The sequence below is a fragment of the Suncus etruscus genome, chromosome 4 (genome assembly GCF_024139225.1).
Source record: "Suncus etruscus isolate mSunEtr1 chromosome 4, mSunEtr1.pri.cur, whole genome shotgun sequence".
Classification (NCBI taxonomy): Eukaryota; Metazoa; Chordata; class Mammalia; order Eulipotyphla; family Soricidae; genus Suncus; species Suncus etruscus.
In genome coordinates, this window is record NC_064851.1 from 150,286,622 (window position 1) to 150,308,845 (window position 22,224).

At 39.8% G+C, this 22,224-nt stretch overlaps 1 protein-coding gene across 1 annotated transcript in view; it reads right to left on the reverse strand.

Moving 5' to 3' along the window:
- SFRP1 (secreted frizzled related protein 1) overlaps window positions 1–22,224 on the reverse strand; it is a 56,897-nt gene that overhangs the window by 2,265 nt on the left and 32,408 nt on the right. The gene's annotated exons all lie outside the window — the stretch shown is intronic.

Below are 22,224 nucleotides of genomic sequence, written 5' to 3' on the forward strand. Positions count from 1 at the left end.
AGTGATTTCTGAGCATTGAGCCCGGAGTAAGCCCTGAGCTTTTTTACAATTAAATGACTTGGAATATATAATATATTATATATAATCCAATATAATACATATGCTTATGCATATACTTCAGTGCTATAGTACATTCAAGAAAGAAAAAAGAATTACACTGAATGGGGTGATTTTTTTTTTTAAGAAAGTTATTGATTTTGGGCTGGAGCTGTGGCATGGAGCAGTAAGGCATCTGCCTTACCAATGCTAGCCTAGGACAGACTGCAGTTGGATTCTCTGGCATCCCATATGGTCCCCCAAGCCAGGAGCAGAAGAGGAGAGGGGAGAAGAGAGGAGAGGAGAAGAAGAGAGTGGAGGGGAGAGGAGGAGAAGGCAGGGAGAGGAGGAAAAGGGAGGGATGGAGAGGGGAGAGGAGAAAGGGAAAAGGATGGGAGGAGAGGGGAGAGGAGTGGGGGAGAGTGGAGGGAAGAAGGGGAGAGGAGAAGAGGGGAGGAGAGGGGAATGAAGGAAAAGAGAGGGGAGGGGAGGAGAAGGGAGAGGGAAGGGGAAGAGAGGAGAAAGGAGAGGGGAGGGCAGGGGAGGGGAAGGAAGGAGAAGGGAGAAGAAGTGAGGGGAGGGCAGGAAAGGGGAAGGGAGGAGAGGGGAGAAGAGAGGGGATGGCAGGAAAGGGAAAGGGAGGAGAGGGGAGAAGAGAGGGGAGGGGAGAGGAGGAGAGGAGGTGGGAAGGAAGGAGAGGAGGGGAGGAGCGGGAAGGGGAGAAGAGAGGAGGGAAGTGGATAAGGAAGGGGAGGGTGAGGACAGGGCAGAAAACACCTTTACTGTCCCTAATAGTGGTTCAGTTTTATTGTTGCATAATAGGCTTGGTGGACCACTTGGGAGATTTCACCTATTCTCGTCTATATCTCACCAAATGAGAAAAGTTCTGTGGGTTTGAGAAGGGAACAGCAAGAGAAGACTTGCTGCCTAGGCCAAAGTCCAGTGAAGTCTTTCTTTGTCTCCCTTCTACATAATAGAGAAAATGTAGCTACTAGAAATCACATGTCAAAGATGGGTAGCAAAAAGTATTGCGTGAAAGGAAGCCAGTAAGAACAACTCTTTTCCTTTAGGGGTACCTTCAAGAAGTATGACTGAGGTTAGGACAATGTCAAGCTACTTCCCAAAGCCTAAAATTGCAAAGCAAGTATGATTAGGGTAATAATCAATTTATCACCAGAACTAATGAATGCATGCTCCAGTAACATTGTAGAAAACCTATTTTCCTGCAGAGAAATAAACTGGTGTTTACTGAGAGAACCTTCTCTGGGCTAGGTTTTGTATATGATCCCTGCTTATGTGCTTTGCGCATGACTCCAATAACGCTCACAGCAACAAAGGCAAGAAAGTATCATTATTATTTATTGAAAATCAGGTTAAGTAATGATAACATAAGGCCAGTTTCTAAGTCAAGATAAAGATTAGAACCCAAACCCAACCTCAAAGACCTCACTCTTTTCTATGATATCATGAATAATTTGAAAGTGATATTGTTTCAATGGAAACTATTTCTCTCTTTGATGGTATTGCTTTTAATCACAACTCAAATCAAAAATTAATGTTCCTTTGCCATGACCGTGTAAAGGAATTTAGTTTACATAGGTGGGGGGGGGGACAGTAAGGGGGAGAGAGACCTCAAATGATGGAAATGTGTTATGTATTAGTTTCTTTATTTCTTGCCATTTGGCTTACTTTCTTGAGGTAGAGAGAGAGTATGGAAGGAGGAGGCACATATGGCCAGAAATTACTAACATCTTTCCATCTTTCAAGGGTTTATTTTAGGGATGCAGATTACCAACAATGTTTGGATAGGCGATTAGCCCTTTGAGGTTGATTTCCCTATGCCTTGTGGATATGTGAGCAACCCCCCACCATCACGCTACATCTAGCGGCTGCAGGAATAGGAGTGGGAGTAGTCCCAGGAGCAGTAAGGAACTAATCACCAGAGCTTCTTCTGGCACCCTCCAACCCTTACTCTATAGACAACACATAGGCCCCAGGGATTTCGCCTGGGGGCCCTGTTCACAATTTGTAATACAAATGAAGGTAGTGAACAGAAAGAAGCCTTTAGGGCAGTACCCTGGATCCTAAATTTTGTGTGTTACTACAAATTCTAGTTTTAAGCTCCTGAGTCTTTGTTTCCAGCTATGAAGAGCAGAGTTCAGTCTAACTGCTGGCCTGCAGTACTCCATCAAAGGACCCATACTGAGGAAACAGCAAAGCTCCTCTTCAGTGCTGTCCACAGTTCATTGTTTGTTATTGTTGTTTGTTTGTTTAGGTTTTGGCCACACCTGGTGCTTAGGAGTTAGTCCTGGCTCTGCACTCAGGAATTACTATTGGCAGTGTTCAGGGAATCATATAGGATTCTGGGGATTGAACCTAGGACAGCTGCATGCAAGGCTGCTGAGTTTTGTTACCTACCCACTGTACTACTGCTCTGATCCCTTGAGATAATTTTATCTTCCTTATCGGACCTTCTTTTCTCCTAGAGATGCTATAGCTACTGTAGGTCTTGACTTCAATGACCTATAGTAGAAATTTGTTTGAATTTTGAACCAAAAACAAAGCAATAAACTGTTCTTAGTTTTGTTCTACTTTGTTCTACTTTGTCCTTAGAAACAGCACAGCTCAGTATCCTTCAAAAACATTTTATTTTTACCTTTCACCTTGCTGTTCACAGCCAGCAAAGATTCAGAGATCTTTTAAAATCTTTGAAATTTGAAATACAGCGGCAGGGCATTTGCCTTGCATGCAGCTGATCCAAGACAGACAGTGGTTTGATTCCGGGCATCCCACATGGTTCCCCGAGCCTGCCAGAAGCAAATTTCTAAGCACAAAGTCAGGAGTAACCCCTGGCTGGGTGTAACCCAAGAACCAAAATTAATAATAATAATAATAATAATAATAGTAATAGTAATAATAATAATACAATTTTTAAAATAAAATCTTTGAAATTTGAAAACATAATTGCACAGCAACTGTCTCAGGGGACCAGTTCATTGTCCCTCGGACAATTAGACTATAGTTTAAATGGAAAAATTGAACAAATTCCTATGCACACTGCACATATAATATTTTAAAGTAAAAAAAAACAGTGGGGCAAAAACACCCTGCAGGCTGGATAAAAGTCCTAGGCTGGTCACATGTGGTCCTTGGGCCATAGTTTGAGGACACCTGTGAGTCTAGATCTTAGATTAAGATTCCCGAGAAACAGGAACCTTAATCTGAGTACTCCCTCACATCTGTGTAGATCCTTAAAATGTTATTATACTCTTGTTCCACAAACCATGTTATTTGCTCACAAATTAAACATCTTTGGTAGCTGCCCACAATGAATAAATGGACATATTTCTCTAGCTGAAATGAGTATGTGAAAACTTACAGCCATCACAAACCCATAACCCCTTCAAAACCATTTTTTCCTTATGACCTCCAAAATTAATAGTGCTCCCAACACAGGTGTACAACCTGAACACAACCATTGACCAACAGCCAGCCATTATACTGCTGCAAGATATATCTGAAGAAAAGGTGGGAATGAAATTAAAAGATTGATTACAGATAAAAGTTACAGTGAAGAGCAAAGTACAAAGAAAAGAATGATTAAGGAGCTAAGATTAGAGTAAAAGGTTATTATGAAATCCATCAGAGGCCTCAAAGAAAATTTAAACTGTCAGTGACTCAAAAATCACAGGAAAAAAAAGCTTGAAATTAAATAAAAGTTTCTCTGTTCTAGAAGTTGAAGAATTCAAGAATCATGTATGTTAAAGGTATTATTACATTGGACTTAAACTATAATAATAATGTGGTGGATAGGGGTGTGGTGAAATGAATGTAAACTAAATTACTTGACTCAACCTCCAAAGGGGCAAAAGTGAATTTCAGAGAGTTAAAAGCCAAGTGAGGAAAATACCACACTACCACTGATCAAGTTTCTAGAATGCTTAAGAAGGGTTACCACTAATCATTTCTAATCAAATACTTCTTTATAAGAAGTATAATACCTTATAAAAAAAAACCCATAAACACATGCAAAAAATGGTAAGAGAAGGAAGAATATATTAACATTTCTAATTAAACATTTCTACTCCTTGAAATCAGTTTTTGTACTAGAAAGCAAATGGATGTAGAGCCTGGTTGTCAGGGAGAGGAAAATTTGAAACCTCTTTGCCTATAAGAAGCAAGCTGATAAAAAAAAAAAAAAAAAAAAAAAAAGCAAGATCCAAAGCTGTTCATGCATGTGGGTCACTGGGATTTTCTCAGCTCTATTACAGAGGTTGCACTAAATATTAGTGTTGGTAAAAAAAAAAAAAATTTGTATAAGGACAATTAAATCCAGTAGCTGAAACCATAATACCAGGTGACTGTCCCTTTCTAACTCTAGCAGTAAGTTTCCTTTACACAGAACCAGACAGACTTGAATACACTAAGTCTATAGGATAGAGCTGCTTGTTAGTGAAATATAACATAAAAGCTGCATGAGAAACTAATAGAACACTCATTTATATCCTCAAACCAAAGGATTGGAAGGGGTTTTTTTTGTCTTATTTTGTTATTTTCTAATTTTTGGTTCACATCCAGAGGTGCTCAGAACTTATTCCTACATCTGAACTTAGGGGTCACTCCTGAAGGGGCTCAGACCATAAGGGGTGCCAGAGATCGAACCTAGGTGGGCCACAAGCAAGGCTAACTCACTATTGATTAAGAACAAGTGCAAAGCAAGTGTTTCTTTCTCTGGCTGCGTGGAGATTGTTTGTTTGTCTACTTTTATTTAAACACTATGGTACATACAATGTTTATTTAAACACAATGGTTCATGATTTTGTTTCAGTCTTACCCCATAACCCATGAACACCAATGTCCCCAGTTTCCCTGTTACCATCTGCCCTACCTGCCTCTGGGGCAGGCATTTTATTTCTCTCTTTTTCCTATCTCTTCTCCCCTACCTTTTTTTTCCCCAAGGAGATTTTTGGGGGGGTCCAGAGAAATTTACAGTTCATAGTCCCCCAAAAATAAGTCTCTCATTTCTCTCTGTCTCTATCTAACAAAGTTCAGCAGATCGCAGGTCATGCATGCACAAAAAGTTTCTAATTTAGTGCCCTTTTTCTTAAATTCAAATGTACAGCTAATGATTAGCAAGCATTTAAGTCTTATAAATGAACTTCTAAATGAAGGACTACATGATGACTACAACATGCAAAATAACCAACCACCACCCCCAAAATGGAGTTAACAAATGCAATGGAAAGAACACAAAAACTTTTCTAATAGATAATAGTAGATAAGGTAGTGGCTTCTAAAGAAGAACAGAAAGAAAAATGCAAAGAACAGTTGAAAAACATCTAAAATTAAGACCACAGGTAAAAAGTATAAAAACAAGTGCTTGAAGAAAAGGTTAACGAAATGTTCTACAAAGTTTGAAGACCACTGCTTTACAGAAAAATAGAGTATACAATTAATGCAAAGAATCAAGCACCAGAATAAATCAAATTCATCAACAGTAACACTGGTAGATAATTAAAGTTTAAATGCTTTATAAATTCCCATATTTAAAGCATCAATTGAGCCAAGACATGAATCAGTGCACAAAAAGAGAATAAAAGTATCTTCAGACATTGAGCAGTTAAAAAAGAACAAAAAAAGATCTCCCATGGTATCTCTTGTTAGGAACCTCCAAATGTGCTCTACAAAAATGAAAAAAAAAAAGATGATAAAAATGTTAAAACTCTTAGAGTGGCTTTCTAGATTAAAATTGTTGCAAGAATATACTATCTGTTTTAAATTTGTAGAAAACTTTGAAGCTAAATTTGTGATATGTACAGAATCTGAGAAAATAAATGAGACAATCACTATCTAAAAGAAAAAATAAGTGAGCATATTATATGATTAGAATAAATACTGAATATTATAATTTTTGATCCACATTGAGCTGTTCTTAGAAGACTACATCTAGCTCAGTGCTAGGGGGACCAGGCAGTACGCAGAATGGAGCCAGGCCTCCTGTATAAAAATCATGCATTCAAGTCCATTAAGCCCTCTCTCCATCCCTGAATATTCAAATAACTCAATGTTGCATTGAGTAACTGTGTTGCAAAGAATAATAAAATGTTTGAAGCCAGTGTTAAACATATAATCTTTAGTAACAGAAAGTTAATGTCTAAAATTATTGAAAATAAAAGAACATTTTATTTATTTATTTCATTTTACTATTATAACAATTGCCAAAATAACTGAAAGTTTTACCTTTGGATTGTAGGAATTCACAGTGAAATAGCATGGGGCAGACAACTACAGTCATTAATTACTTTTGAATTTGCATTTATCTTAAGGTGGGAATATAGTAATTAATTACTACTTGATTTTTTAATTGCACTTATATTAAGTTCAGAACTTCACACTTTTAATAAACATATAATCTAATAAAGAAGTTAAATGCAGGTAAGTTGGGGACATCATTCAGTGCTACAGTGCCTGACTTGCATATGGAAGATACTGGGTTTGATCCCAGTCACAAAACAAATGTATATAAATGTATATTTAAAATAAAAATTAAATCTCAAATATAAAATACATTTCAATTTTGCATTATGCTAGAGTTTCTTGGCTCTAGGTAGTCTTCTTAAAGGTTGTGTGTGCGTGTGTGTGTGTGTGTGTGTATGTGTGTGTGTGAGTCACAATATGTTTGAGTCTAAATTCTGCTTTTATCATTGCTTTTGAAGGGAAGGAGGTGAGGTGATCTACAGATCAAGTCAATCCCCTTTATTTTTTAATAAAACTCAATTATTGGTCACTGGAATTATCTTGTTTTGCCTCATAAATTGAGGGAGGGGGGCCGGTGAAGTGGCGCTAGAGGTAAGGTGTCTGCGTTGCAAGCGCTAGCCAAGGAAGGACCACGGTTCAATCCCCCAGCATCCCATATGGTCCCCCCAAGCCAGGTGCAATTTCTGAGCGCTTAGCCAGGAGTAACCCCTGAGCATCAAATGGGTGTGGCCAAAAATACAAAAAAAAAAGAAAAAAGAAAAAAGAAAAAGAATTGAGGGAGGGGGAAGAGAGGGTACCAGGACCAAACAGTCATATGAACATTGAGTGGAAATAAAAAAATGATCAGATTTAAACACCAAACCCATAGTTAGCGACAACAGAATCGATACTCAATCTACAACACAGAGGGGAGCAGTTACACTAGCAGTCCAGGGGGCAAAGGAAGGAGATATAGAACATATGTTGGGAACAGGCTGGGGGAGGACAACAGTAGTGATGGGAGTGGCCCTGATTCATTGTCACTATGTGAACCTTAAATATTACTGTGAAAGATTTGTAATTCACTTTGGTCACACTAAGAATTATTTTTTAAAAAAGATCAGTTATTGGTCAAGTAGAAGTAGAATCCTTAAACTCAACTATGCAATAAAAATTAATTTAAAAAGGGGGTCAGGAGGAATAGCGCAGCAGTAGCACATTTGCTTTGCACACGGATGACCAGGACGGACCTCGGTTCGATTGATCCCCAGAGTCCCATATGGTCCCCCAAGCCAGGAATAACCCCTGAGCGTCACTGGGTATGGCCCAAAAACCAAAAAAAAAAAAAAAAAAATTTTGATAAAAAAATTATATATATATGTCCCAAGGTAAAGACAAAACTATAAAAAAAAAAACTGCACTTCCCCCCAATCCTGTTTCCAGTGCAGAGGTGAAGGCACCTTGAAGAACCAGCTTTGGGTCCCAAATGAGTTCAAAAGAAAGACTGCCACCCTGCAGTGGCAGCTGAACAGACTTCTGTTCCCAGAAAGATCCCATGTTTGGCATCATTAACTCCTTTAGCAAAGAAGGAAGCTAGTACTTGATCACAATAACTCAGACTCTCTCTCCTGACCACAAACCACATGCTGCATACTGACATGCATTTACTGACTACAAGACATACGTTGCAAAAAAAAAAAAGAAAAGAAAAATTGAAAGCAGCTTGCCTTTTCTCTCTTTGACAACAATCAGCAGATGTAGAAAATATTCCTGAGTGACTTGTTTGGAGCAAATTATTTAATTAAGTTGTCCTGTTTTCTGGATCTCAGACTTCTTGGGGAGCTTGGGGGTGTGGAATTCAGGCAGGAGAGCGGAGTTTGCAACTTTACAGGGGACCCCTCCCCAACACACTCACACAGGCAGCACAGCAGCATCAATGTCAGCCATCCGGAATACCACTGCCTAATTGCTTGATTTCATGGACTGTGTTCAATCCCCACTGATTTAAGCTAATGGTGCAAAATGAAATCCCCACTTTGAAAGCCAAGCACTGCCTGGTGTGGTTTTATTCGTGAAGACGTGTGCCTGGCAGCAGGGGCATGGGCCTCTGAGTGGGACAAGGATCTTTGGTCTTTCTTTCCAGTAAGCACAGCCTCCCTCCCCCACCACCCCTAGCAGGAAACAAGGAATGGGAGAATCACAGGAATCAAGTCAATCATTAGGATTGATTGAATCTTGGCTCCAAGTCAGGCTGACTTGCCAAGGCAAATAGTTTGTCCTGCTGTGGGGTCATTGATTTTCCATTCCATCCCCCAGTGTTTGCCTAAATGGCAATTTAGAGTGTGGGATGATCTCTTAGGAGAAAAAAGTACAGTCAGTGAGTGGGCTTTAGAATCACAAAAGTCAGAAGTTAGTTCTGTTCTACATCAAACTTTTGCAATGCCTGTATCATCTATGAGATTCATTACAATATAGCTTGTTTATGTATATGTTTACATGTGTATACATATACGTAAATTACTAACTCCTGGGTGAAAGGTAAGGTGGTGATTAGGCAGAATGGGGTTGAGGGCAGAATGCTAAGCTGCATTCCTGAAGTTCTGATCTTTAGCAAGGGAAGAAGTTCAAATTCCATCACTAACTTTTCTATACAAACTTGAGTAAATCACTTTACTTCTCCAAGTCTGAGTAGGCATTGAATCAATTCCTTTTTGTTTCCATTACAGCACTGAAACTTTAAGTCTTCCTATTTCCTGTAAACCATCTTTGAAACCCAATAAAGAAGCTCTATGCATTCAAGGGAAAGTTCCCCATTCTCTGATGGGAACTGCTGCCTTCTCCTACTCTTATCTCTCAGCAACCCTGTGTATACTTTAGTCCAGATCTAGAGTGAACATAGGGCACAATAGCTCTAACCTGATCACAAAGTTGCCAAAGCCTAACCAAAGGTGCAGAGGAGAATTCAATACACCTCAAGTATGGTGTCCAGCAATTCTTTATGCTATCCCCATTAACTACTGAGAGGAGAGGTTTAGGAAGCATCCTGACCTGTGGTCCTAAATACTTGAATAGAATAGTCCTGAATAAAGCATGAGCTAAATGCCTCTGAGAACCAAGAGCAGGCACACCTCAAGCCTCTTCAATGAGGTAAGGCAGAGAATGCATTTCCTGAAAAAAAAAATGTATGCTTTTCCTTCCCATATTCCTGTTGAGCTATAAGCCATCTTCCTTCAGCCTTCAAAGCCTGCTCAAACTTGAGATTCATGATTACCCCCTCTTAATCATCTCTAAACTCCCCCTGAATCATGCCTCAGTATAGCATGTTATTACCCCCTTAGAGTCTATATGCTCTCTACCATGAGTTCATGCAGGACACAACACAAGTCCTAATAAAAGACCCAGTTAGATACAGAAATGAATAGATATGTAAGAACAGTGTCCTGAAGTTTATAGACACACTGGGACACTGGAATTGCTTGCAAGATCTCTGCATTAGCAAAAACTGCAGTGGTCAATAATCATTGATCCTAGGTGATTACCTAGTCAGGCAGAAACTAGTAAATTCACACTCACTAAATCCTCTAATTACTACCAGCTTGCAGATTAACAAACTGAGGTTGGATGATCCAAGTAATGTTCAACAAGTAGCTTATGTAGAATTTAATTCCAGGTAATTTAACTCACAGAATGCAAATTATATCAGAGCAGAAATGATCTCAACCAGGAAAGTAAAGGCTAGACTCCCATAACCCCAGATCCCCCATTATAGTAAAGGCCAGTGAGCAATAACAGCCCATGTGACCAATAGTTTCTAATGGGATCTGCTCAAGCAACCCCATGATCCAATCTCACTTGCTCTCTTCAACAAGCATAAAATGCTCTCCAGCAAAAACTTCAGCTCTTCCTACAAAGCTTTGAAACATGGTGCCTGTTAATGCTTGGATGCTGTCATTAGCTAAGGTGATAAATAATCAATGTTGCAATGCCAAAGGTTAAAACCACTGCTTTGACATTCATCCAAAAGGATGTATCCACATCACTATTTATTGCAGCACTAAGTATGATAGCTATGACTTGAAATCAACCTAAATGTTCAAAAACAGACAAGTGGATTATGAAGATGTGGTACATATATACAATGGGATATATTACATAGCTATAAGGAATAATTCAATCATGCAAGTTGCTGCAACATGGATGGAACTAGAAGATGTTGTTAAATAAAATAAGCCAGAAGAAAGAGAAACACAGCATGATATCACTTACGTATGGTACTTAGAATAACTGCATGAAGAAATGTAATGTTCTAAATGCGAGTTGTCTTGAACACCCTTGGTCCCAGAGTAAGGAGAAGGAAAGAAACTGAGTGGAGGAGGAGAAAAACAAATATAAAATAATAGAGCCCCGGGACCAAATGGTCTCAGGTGCATTGGTAGTGTTAAAAAAGGACAGAACTAAATATCCAAGCCAAAGTTAAAAATAATGGAACAATAATGAGACCCAAATTTTAATAATCAAAACCTAAAATGGGTCTATTATACTGGCAGTCTTTGGGGTAAGGGTGGTGGTATGGGATATACTCTGTGAATATTGATAGAGAGAGGTCTACATTGGTGGTAGGATTGACCCTGATTCATTGTATGTCTAAAATCCAACTATGAAAGACTTTGTATATCATGATGGTGTCAATAAAATAAAAAAATAATGATGATAAAAAATAATAATAGATAAAAATAACTTTGCTTTTAAACAAACTTGAAAGAGGTAAAAACAATTGTATTGATAGAAGAAACCTATCCTATTAAGTTAATTGGAAAGAAATTTGTATAAAATATGAATAAATAATGCAAAGGAAATAAGCCAAAAATACACCAAACTTTTAAAAAGCCACTATCTCTGTGGTATAGATATGTACAGTGCTATTCACTATTTTCTGTTTTGTGCAAGAAATATATATTTTACAATAAAAAAAATGTTCTCCCAAAACACGTAAGCCAGTTTAGGATAGGAGTTCGGCAAATAGATATTCAAAACCTACGTTTCACAACTCTCCGAGTTCATTAATGAGACTGAAATGACTGCTCCTCTGAGAAGATTCCACTGTCTGAGAAGAGAAAGTGCTTCATAAAAACATGAGGAGGCGTAAAATTAAACATCAGTTAATCTTGTATAGGATCACTAATCCCAAAAAATGTAAATTCCTTTTTACCACATGAAGTTTTGGGAAGCAGATGATCATCACATAAAAACTCTAAACATGAACAGGGAATGAAAAAGACACAAGCCCCAGTACAGTCAGCCCTCCATATTCTCGGGTCCAATATTCACAAATTCAATCAACCTTAATGAAAATTACAAACCATGCACGATGCATACACCAAGAACAGTGTCTGCAATTAGACTTACTTCATTTTCTTTCTTGTCATTATTCCTTAAGCAAACCCATACAACAACTACTTGCAAAACCCTTACATGTTAGGTATTAGAAGTAACCTAGAGATAACAGAAACGCAAAGAAGAATATGGCAGGTCATGCATACAAACATATTATGCTATTTAATAAAAGAAACTAGAGCATCCAAAGATATTGGTACCCTTAGGTTCCTGAATCAATTCCTACAGATACTAAAAGTGTAGGAGGATTCAGGGATTAAAACATCCTTCTAGTTCCTCAGAGACTTCAGGCCAAGAAAGCACAAAACAGACACCTATGCCACATCCCTTCTTCCTAGCTCTGGGAGGATTCCCTTTGAAGCCATTTTAAATCCTGCCCCCAAACGCAGTGTCCTACTCATCATACAATTAAGATTCTAACACGACATGTGTATCCAGCATTCTGCACTTGAATTTCCTCTTACCATTTTTTTAAATAACAAATCTCTTTAGATGTCATGTTAACATCAAAAACACTGCTTCCCTGACAGCCTCAGGCACTGAGTATCGGCCTGAGGCCTGCTCACCATGCCCATCTTCCCGCATTCTTTCAGTCAGATGAGGCAGATTCAGCTTCATTACTAAGTCCCAGTGTGGGGAAAGGGCACATATGGTCCTCCTAACCCCCACCAGCAAGTTCCACTAGAAACAGATATGAATCTGGTTGGATTACAATGTACATCTAACCGGATGGAGAGGAATACTGGTCTCTGAATGATGACACGGGTCTTGGCCTGAAGCAGGTTTGGTTGCAGCCAAGAATCTAAAACTTCCATGAAAGTTGCAGTCAGCCCAAGAGCAAAGCTGGACCTCTCTCTTTTTTTTTTCGGGTTTCCTCTCTGCATATAATTCATTCAGCAAACACTCCAGGCAGCAGATGGTGTCAGCCTCCAGCTGCAAGTGCTGCTTTTGCTCTAGTCTAGATCTTGAAACTTGCACTAATTTTCTCTGCCTACTAATTCTCCAATTATCACGAATTCTCTCTAAATCCATCAGGAGTTACGCATACAGGGAACAGAACAGAGGTGCTAAGAGTTTCAGGAGAAAGAATGGTGTAAGGAAGTTAAAGGTGGTAGAAAAGCAGCCATCTTCCCACTCTGCTACTGCTTCACAAAAAAATACTAAAAAGAAACAAAAACATGCACACACACACACACACACACACACACACAGTTGTGCGCATAATGTCCTCCTCACGGCCCATTAAGACTGAGTTGACCTCAGAAGAAAGATGAACAATTCAAGACCCAGATGAGATTCACATGAAGTCAGGGAAGGTGGCAAAAGTATAGTGAAGACAAGATTAATAGGAAGCAGGTATTCACACTGCATTCTGGTGCATCTTCAATTCCCAAATGCACTTTTCTCGTTCAACTATGAACATTGGCTAGTTACTGAATTTCTAGCTCCAGATTCAATAGGAATTTTCTCCTGTGCCCTATACCAGCACTCTTCACACATAGTGCTTCTTCCTGCCAAAGACAGCCTTAAAAAAAATGCCAGGACTGACAGCAGATGAGTGGATCATGAAGATGGCATAATACATAATATACACAACAGAATACTACATAGCATGGCATCATGCACTTTGCTGCAACATGGATGGAACTGGTAGATACTATGTTAAATGAAGTGATCCAGAAGAATAAATAAAATATTACTTATATGTAGTATTTAGGATAAATGCATGAAGAAATACAATGGTTTAAATAGGAGTTGTCAAGAACACCCTAGACCCCAGAAAAGAGTGAGGATAGGAAAGAAATTAAGTGTGGGAGAAGGAGGAGAAAGACAAATATAAAATGATGGGGGATGGGGCTAAGCTAAAGGGTCTCAGGTACAAAGAAAGGACAGAACTAAATATCCAAGTCATAGTCAACAACAATAAAATCACGAGACCCAAACTTTAACAACCAAACTTAAAAGGTGCCAGTTCTAATGGCAGGCTGAGGTCAGGAGTGGTAGCATAGGATGAATTCTGGGAATATTGATGAAGGTAGGTTGACACTGGTGGTGAAACTGGTCCTGAAACATTGTATGTCTAAAACCCAACTATAAATAACTTTGTAAATAACTGGTTTAAATTAAAAATAATAATAATAATGCCAGGACTAAGGAAAATGACCATGGCTTTGAGCACCAGTCATTCTAGAGTCAATCCTAGACACCCAGTTCCCTCAGTAATGTGTCTCTGACTGATACAATATAGCTGACCCTCAGATCTACATGTTTATTGCTCTGAGTCTCCTTCCCCAGTGGGAGAATTTTCTCTCAGGCCTCCAGAGACCAGAAAGAACACACACACACACACACACACACACACACACACACACACAGCAAGCTTTCTTTCAGTACAAAACTGGACATAGCCAAAAGACTGGAACTCTGTCGTGGATGTACTAAAGAAAAAGGGTCTAGCAACCTTCACTATCCTTAGAGAGGGGAATTGGCTTGACCACCACAGACAAGAAAAGACAACTGGTGAATAGCACCACGCATGGCATCACAACATCAGAGCACCTGAAACCTCTAAGAGGTTTAAGCTCAAGAAAGCTTCAGATAGGGTGATAAGTGAAAAAGACATCTTGTTAACTGGCATATGTGGGACAAAATACAGTACCAGTTTGTGTCTTTTGTGAATTGAAGCCAATAGAGACATATATAAAACCACAGTGAGCCTTTGTCATAAAGTGAAGGTTTGCTGTGGTACCATATTTAAGGCCCACTGCAATCTGTAATCTAAAAGAATTATGTGCAGGGGTCAGAGAAAACTTGACATGCCTGAATAAAACCTTTTCGATGTGGCCAGTATGGAAAGACTAAAACGCAAGATCTAGGATCCCTATGCAACCATACGAATTGATGGGGATCTAATCACCCTAAGTAAGCATCATTCTTCCTAGGAAGCACCTTCTATGCATACATGCATCCAAATATATGCATATATGTATTACAGATGCATTGTGTCTAAAATTAGACAAATAGTTTATAAAGGATTCTTATATTTCTTAACAACTTAACTTGAGTTTCTGTGGGTGATTCACTGGTGCAATAGAGACCTTTAAAGGACTCAGTCCCTTTCTCTGTTTTTCAGTACCAGGCTTCTGAGTGCTGACTGTCTCCTGTATTGGTAACTGTCTCCCCTGATTTGACAGTACAGTTAAAATCCTGTTTAGGTGTTTTAGACATTTAATCTCATTGCAGTTCTTGGTTTTAGCATTTCATTCATAAAGCATGCCTGTAATGATATAAATTGTCATTAATATCCTTCATCCCACATCCTTCATTAAGCAATAGAACAAAAGCTGTATTTTGAGGTGCTGTCTGACTTCCAGCTGCTTTCAGGAGCCAAGCCCATGCCAGTTTCCCACAGGGTGCCATCTTATATCTAGAATTTACTCTGCCAAGCAAGGCACTGAGGCCAATAGTTCTCTCTTTATCCATAATCCCTCAAGATTCACATATCAGTACCTACTGCATCAACTTGTTTTTCTTTGTGTGGTTTCTTTTCTTTGGTTACGAGTTCACAACTCCACCCTCTAAAATAACCTAACAAATCGGCCATAGGGATTCCTATTTGTCAAATGTTGTTCTTGGGGCTTTGAGTTCATCTTCATATCAACCTCGTGAAACAAGTACTACAACCATCATCTGTCTTTTCAGACAAGTATATTTAGGCACACGATTTTCCAAAAGATATCAGCTCTAACAATCAAGAGCCAAGACTCAATCTAAATTAAGTCTATTTTTTAGATTCCACAAAATGGTGTTCACCCCAAATTCATGTCTACTTAAAAACCTAAGAATGTAACCTTATTTAGAAAGTTTTCTTATGATATAATTGGCTTGAGGACATACTAGATTAGTGTAATCCCCAATTCCAATAACAGGAATCCAATCAGAAGAGAAGAGTTATAGAAATATACAGACATATATGGAAGATGAAAGTCAAAACAAAGGTGAGTGTTTTAAGCCAAGGAATTGAAACAAATAACTTATGGTCGCCACCAGAAGTTAGACTCAAGACAACATTCTTCCTGAAAGTTTCTTGAAGGAACCAAACCTAATGACAACTTGATATGGCACTTGGGCTTCCAGAATTGAAATAGTGTCTATTCTTTAAACCATATAGTTTGTGATCATTTTTATAGTAGCTCTAAGAAACATACAAGTCCAAACCATGCATGACTGGCTCAGCAGGTAACTCCAGTTGGCTCTGAGAAAACTGGGAAGGTTTGCTAGAATGTCTACACTGGTGACCTACCCAAGAGGTTCTGTATGTGATCCTATGTATGCTTTCCTAGAGCAGGACATTGAGTTTCATTTTCCTCAGTCCAAAAGGAGGTAACATTCCCCATACAACCCAAGGTTGTTGGCAAATACAATGGAAATATAAGGTCAGAACAATTTAAAAATGGCCAACTGTTCTCTTTCCTTTATCTTTGTGATTAAAAATTTTTTTTTCTTTTTTGGATTTTCACCACATCTGGTGACACTCAGAGGTTATTTCTGGCTATGCGCTCAGAAATCGCTCCTGGCTTGAGGGACCATATTGGATGCCAGGGGATCAAACCATGGTCCATCCTAGGCCAAAGGCGTGCAAAACAAACACCTTACCACTGCACCACTGCTCCAGCCCCTCTTTTCAAAAATTTAAACATTTAATACAATGAATTATTTATTTTTAAAGTAAGCTAATATTTACAATGTATTATGCATAAATTACATATAAATTTTTTGGTCTAAGGCATGCTTCTGACTTTGCACTCAAGGGTCACTCCCGGTGGTATTCAGGGAACCATGTGCGGTGTCAAAGAATCTAAACTAAGTCAGCTTCACTCAGGACAAGTGTATAGGCTACCCACTGTATAATCCTGTATAGATTTATTTTTATTTATACTTTATGGATTAATTTATTTTATTCCCCTAAACTACTACCCAAATTTTAAGTGTTCCTCTATGTTCAGGAAAAGTGTAAAATTTTCAATTGTGTTTGAGTCAAAATAACTCTAGCTTTAGTATTTTGGCTCATTGTGTGTGTGTGTGTCTGTGTGTTTGTGTGTCTGTGTGTCTGTGTTGGAGTTGTATTTTTATTTTTGTTTTGTTTTGCACCTGTAACTTTTTTAAAATAAACTCTTGAATTTCACTGAGATACAGTTACAAAGATTTTCAAGATTAAAGTACAGAGGTTGAACCAATAGCACAGTGGGTAGGGCATTTGCCTTGCACATGGGTTCAATCCCCAGCATTCCATATGGTCCCCCCAAGACTGCCAGGAGCCATTTCTGAGCACAGAGCCAGGAGTAACCCTTAAGCACCACTGGGTGTAACCCAAAACACAACAAAAAAGTAATGTACAATACTGTTAATTAGTGCACATTTCCTTCTACTAATGTCCCCAGTTTGCCAGTTTCCCTCCAGCCCTATACCCTCCCTTCCCTACTGTCCACCTCTGTGGCAGACATTTTTCTTCTCTCTCTCTCTCCCTCTCCCCCTCCTCTCCTTTTTTCTCTCTCTTTTCATCCCTCCTCTTCCCTCTCTCTCCCCCCCTTTCTTTTTTCATTTTAGACACTATGGTTTGCAATACTGTTACTGAAAGGTGCCATGCATATCACTTTATCTCCTTTCATCAACCAGTGCTGGTTCTTTCATGGAGTGCTCTGGGGTCATATCTCTTCATCCTACTCCTGAGAGAGTGAAGATTCTGACTATTTCACAGCTATATTAAAATTAGTCCTACAATTTAATGATGTGGCCTTTATTTGGGGGGGAGTTGGACTACAACTGACTATGCCCTAGACTGAGGAATTACTCATGGCAGTACTCAGAAAACCATAAAATGTCAAGGATTGGTTGCAAGGCAACCATACTACCGACTGTTCTGTCATTTCAGGCCCAGTGATATGGCCTTTAACACCACATATTCTTTTCTTTCTGAATATTCCTTCTTATTTATTTTTTATAATTTCTTTATATAAACATCATGATTACAAACATAATTGTAGTTGAGTTTCAGTCATAACAAGAACACCCCCCTTCACCCATGCAATCTTCTCATCACCAATGCCCCCATCTCTTCCCTCCCCACTCCCCACCTATATTCAAGACAGGCTTTCTACATCCCTCACTCACTGACAAAGTTCTCAGCATAGTTATTTCTCTAACTGCACATACCACTCTTTGTGGTGAGCTTCATATCTTGAAGGTCCTTCTGGCCCTCATCTGTGAAAATTATTTCAATGTCTTTAATTTTTCTTAAAACCAATAGATGAGTGAGACTATTCTGTGTGTATCTGTCCCTCTGACTAATTTCACTCAGCGTAATAGATTCTATGTCCATTCATGTATAGGAAAATTTCATGACTTAATCTGTCCTGACGGCTGCATAGTATTACATTGTGTATATGTACCACAGTATCTTTAGCTATTCATCTCTTGAAGGGCATCTTGATTGTTTCCAGAGTCTGGCTATTGTAAACACTACACATTCTATGCCCTTCTTATCTCTCTTTTTGGGATCTAGATACCATATGTGCTTCTTGAGTTTTGGCACATATAGATATCATTACATTTTCTGCTACTTGCAACAAGAAACAGCACTTTTCCTGGTATGTGATAGTATTAAAGAGACAACTTAAGAGCATCATATGAACTCTGATGCATTATCACTTTAATAGGGATATGAAAAGATCTTGGGCCTTTTCCTAGGGATAGGTCAAGTCCTCTATATCAGACAGAGCTAGTGCTTAGATAGTAATCCCAGTAAAAACACACTTAAAGACAAATGCAGAAACCAGAGAATGTTTTTCTTAGCCATCATTAAGGATTACTGTAGGGCTAGAGTGATAGCACATAAGGCATTTGCCTTGCACACAATTAATTGAAACAGGACAGACCTGGGGTTCGATTCCCAGCATCCCATATGGTCCCCTGAGCCAGGAACGATCTCTGAGTGCATAGCCAGGAGTAACCCCTAAGCATCATTGGGTGTGGCCCAGAAACCAGGAAAAAAAATACTGTAAATAAATCAATAGGGAAATGAGCAGTCAGGGCAAAGTCAACAGCTGAAAATCCACACAACTACTACACACACACACACACACACACACACACACACACACACACACACACACACACACCATCTTTACACTCTACAATCCAATTATCAAAGATAACAAGAACTAGAGCTATTTCTTTGCTAGACATCATTGAGATCAGAAGTTCTAGCTAGACCACTGCTCATCAGGTTAGCTGTCCACACTGTCCCTAAACTAACATCACTCCTTACTGGCAGAAACAGAGGTACCTGAGGAGCACCATTACTGTGGAGGAATGTAAAGGCCTTGGGGGAACAGCCAAGGGGTAGAGTCTCTCTATTTCCCCTGAACATCACCAGGTAAGTATAGCAGTTCCAAATCCTTCAGTTCCCAAGTCCACAGAATTGTGGTGCCTAGCTTTCTGCATGCATGTATGTGTGTTGATGAGCACTAATAAGGAACACAGCAGCCCAGGCTCTCAGAAAAGAATGGAATGGAAGAGATCATCTGGCCCAGCTCTACTCTTAGAGATCAGAAAACTGAAGGCAGAAGAAAATAGGGATCAGGGCCTAAGCTGCCAGTAGCCTATGGACCTAGCCACCAGCAATATATTCCCTACTCTGCAAGCACCCATCCTCTCCTTTCTGTCATTCAGTTTCTGCATGAGGAACTTGTTCCCATTAGGTGCTAGTCTCCTAGGTCCCTGTCTCTCTAGGAAGAACCTAGACAGCACTGACTCTGTTGATGCACCAGGACCCCCAGTCAAATCAAAGAGCAGTTGCAGCCCAAGACTCCATCCTCCTCAGTTCAGAAAACTTCCTCAGTATCCTGGGGCCTAAGTAGGTGATTCATTGCCCCCCACCCCACTTCCTCTGATCAATGTTTTGGGATGAGGACAGGCTTGGATAGACAGGATGTATCCCCAGAAGTCCTTCCTTAATGGTAGACAGCAATCAAGAAATGGGTCCTCAGATCTAGTGATGCCAGAGACTTCATGGCTTTAGAAGAAATCAATTGTGGCCTTTGCTAGTCAGGTATTTGGGGTATAGACCCCAAGGACGTTGATGCTGAAGAACAAGAGAAATGCAGGCAGCTTCTCTACTCCAGACTGGTGCTTGCAGGCTAGGTAATTTGGAGGTTCAGAGAGGGGGTACAGAGTGTGCCTCTGGGCCCAAATAGCTTCCTTTTATCAACCAACACCCTCAGGGCATCAGGAATGGGAACCAGGCTGGGTATGAGAGCAGAGAGTTTGTGGGTGTCCTGCTAGGTCTGCCTGCTCTGTGTATTCACTCAAAACAAGGAAATCTGCCAGAAGACACATTAAGTGTGAAAGAAAAGAAGGCTCCAGGCAAAGAGCTGTCAGTCACAGAGAAAAATCCACACCACCTATTGATTTGACTCCCTTTCCAGTGAAAGGCAGCTTCATGCTCACCCTCCCTCCCCCATTTTTTTTAAATCTGCAGGAAAACTGATACCCAGGAATGGGGGGATAGGACCAGATGTTCCAGCACAGAAGGAAAAAGCAGGAAAAAGAGCCCAGCTAGGCCAGCCCTCATTCAAGTTCTGCTCTCCTCCTTTCTGGCAGCCAGAGGACCAGGTTCCCAATAGTAAGAACCACCACAATGCTCCAGACCAGCTGTTCTGTGTCTTAAGGAAACACTATTCAGAATGATTTGAAGTTCTGATTTGCACGCTCAGAAGTCGACACATCCTGCACAGAAGAGGGGGTTTCTACCTGGGAGGTGGGGACTGAACTGAAACACATGTTAAACACATATACCAGGCCATTGAATGGCCCATTTAATCTCTGGATCCCATTTAATCCCTCCAATTTCTTTAAGAAAATCATTTTTATCCTCATGAGAAGGCAGGTCTACCCACTGACACTGGCACCTCCCAGGGAAGCAGTAACAAGAAAGTAAAGTGCTTTTCTAGAAAGTTCCAGGAACCTCTGAATCATAGAATCTTCAGGTTTAAAGGGGTTTTTCTTCATGTTTTCTGATTTCCTGTGAAATGCAGGCATCTAAGCATCTGGATAATTCTGTGGTAGGAAACTTCTTACCTTGTTAACAGGGTTTTATCTCATAATCATGCTGGGTTCACCAGAAAACCATAAATGATGCCTTCCCTTTATGACAGCCTCATTTCTCTTCACTGATATATTCAACCCTGGGAGACAGACAGCTAAGAGGATCGTGTGTGGGAAGCTGCATGGATCTAGAGCAAATTGAAGTTTCTGAGACATTTTTTTCTCCTGTCTTTATGTGGTTTAGCATAAGCCAGAGCTCAAAGGAAATAGCTCACCACAAAAACTTGAAAAAACTTAGAAGTTTTCAACCAGATAGCTTGGAGAAGTGAGATAACATCTAAGACCCTGGCAACTATAGCCAGAACCAATTAGCTTTAAAGACACGTCCTGTTGAATTTTAACACCTTGGTATGCCCTCTTTAACACCTTGGTGGGCCCTCAGTTTACATGCAGGTTGAAACATTTTGTGGTGAAAAGCTTGACCTAGTTACTGCTAGTTTTCCCCCCTCCCCATTTTATGCTATTATGATACATAGAAAATATGTAGTTAAGATAAAGCAATAGAAATTTGTAACAGGTATTGCTAGCCCTATGCCTTATTTGGATATTACCTTTGCCTCAGGCCTGATTGACAGGCTGAGCACGCCTCCCTTTATGCATTTTCTATATAAACAGTGTGTATCCCAATAAATTTCGCTTTTGAACAGCATCAGTTGTCTTAAGCCTGTTTCTATTAACCTCTCACAGTTCTATTACAGCATAAGACCGGATCTGCTCGGGAAACCTGCGAATAACTAGCGACCCTTAACCAACCACTCCCGCAGGTCGGGGGTCCCCCTCCGGGGGTCGCAAGTGGCGCCCAACGTGGGGCTCGAGTTACAGACCACCGGTCGGACGGCAGAGGAAACGAGTCCGGAGCTTGTCCCCTAAGACGCCAGGTAAGCCCCTCGGGTGGCGCAGGGTCAAGTTAGTTCAATAGTTATAACTGCAACCGCCGTCCCATTAATCTCCCAGTATGGGAGCCAATGTGAGTAAAGAAGCTAGATTTATAAAAGATATTCAAGAGGAGTTATTAAATAGAAACATAAAAGTTAAGAAAAGAGATCTTGTAAAATTTTTGCTCTTTGTTCATGAAGTGTGCCCATGGTTTGTAGTTACCTGTCCTAAAATTGCCCTAAGCACTTGGGAACAAATTGGTGAAGAATTAGATGAACACTTTCTTACTCATGGAAGCAAAGCTGACCAAAAAACCATTAGTCAATATTGGAATCTCTTAAAAAGTATAATAGTAAGGGCAGATGTTGATTCCAAAAGCAGAGACATCCTTCAAAAGGCACAGAGTCATCTGCAAATTGCCTCCCACGAGTGTTCTCAGGCTTGCTCGAGGTCCAGTTCTTTTGTCAATCTGTCTGTTAGCAACCCTGACAAATCCTCCGAGTCAACCCCATCTTT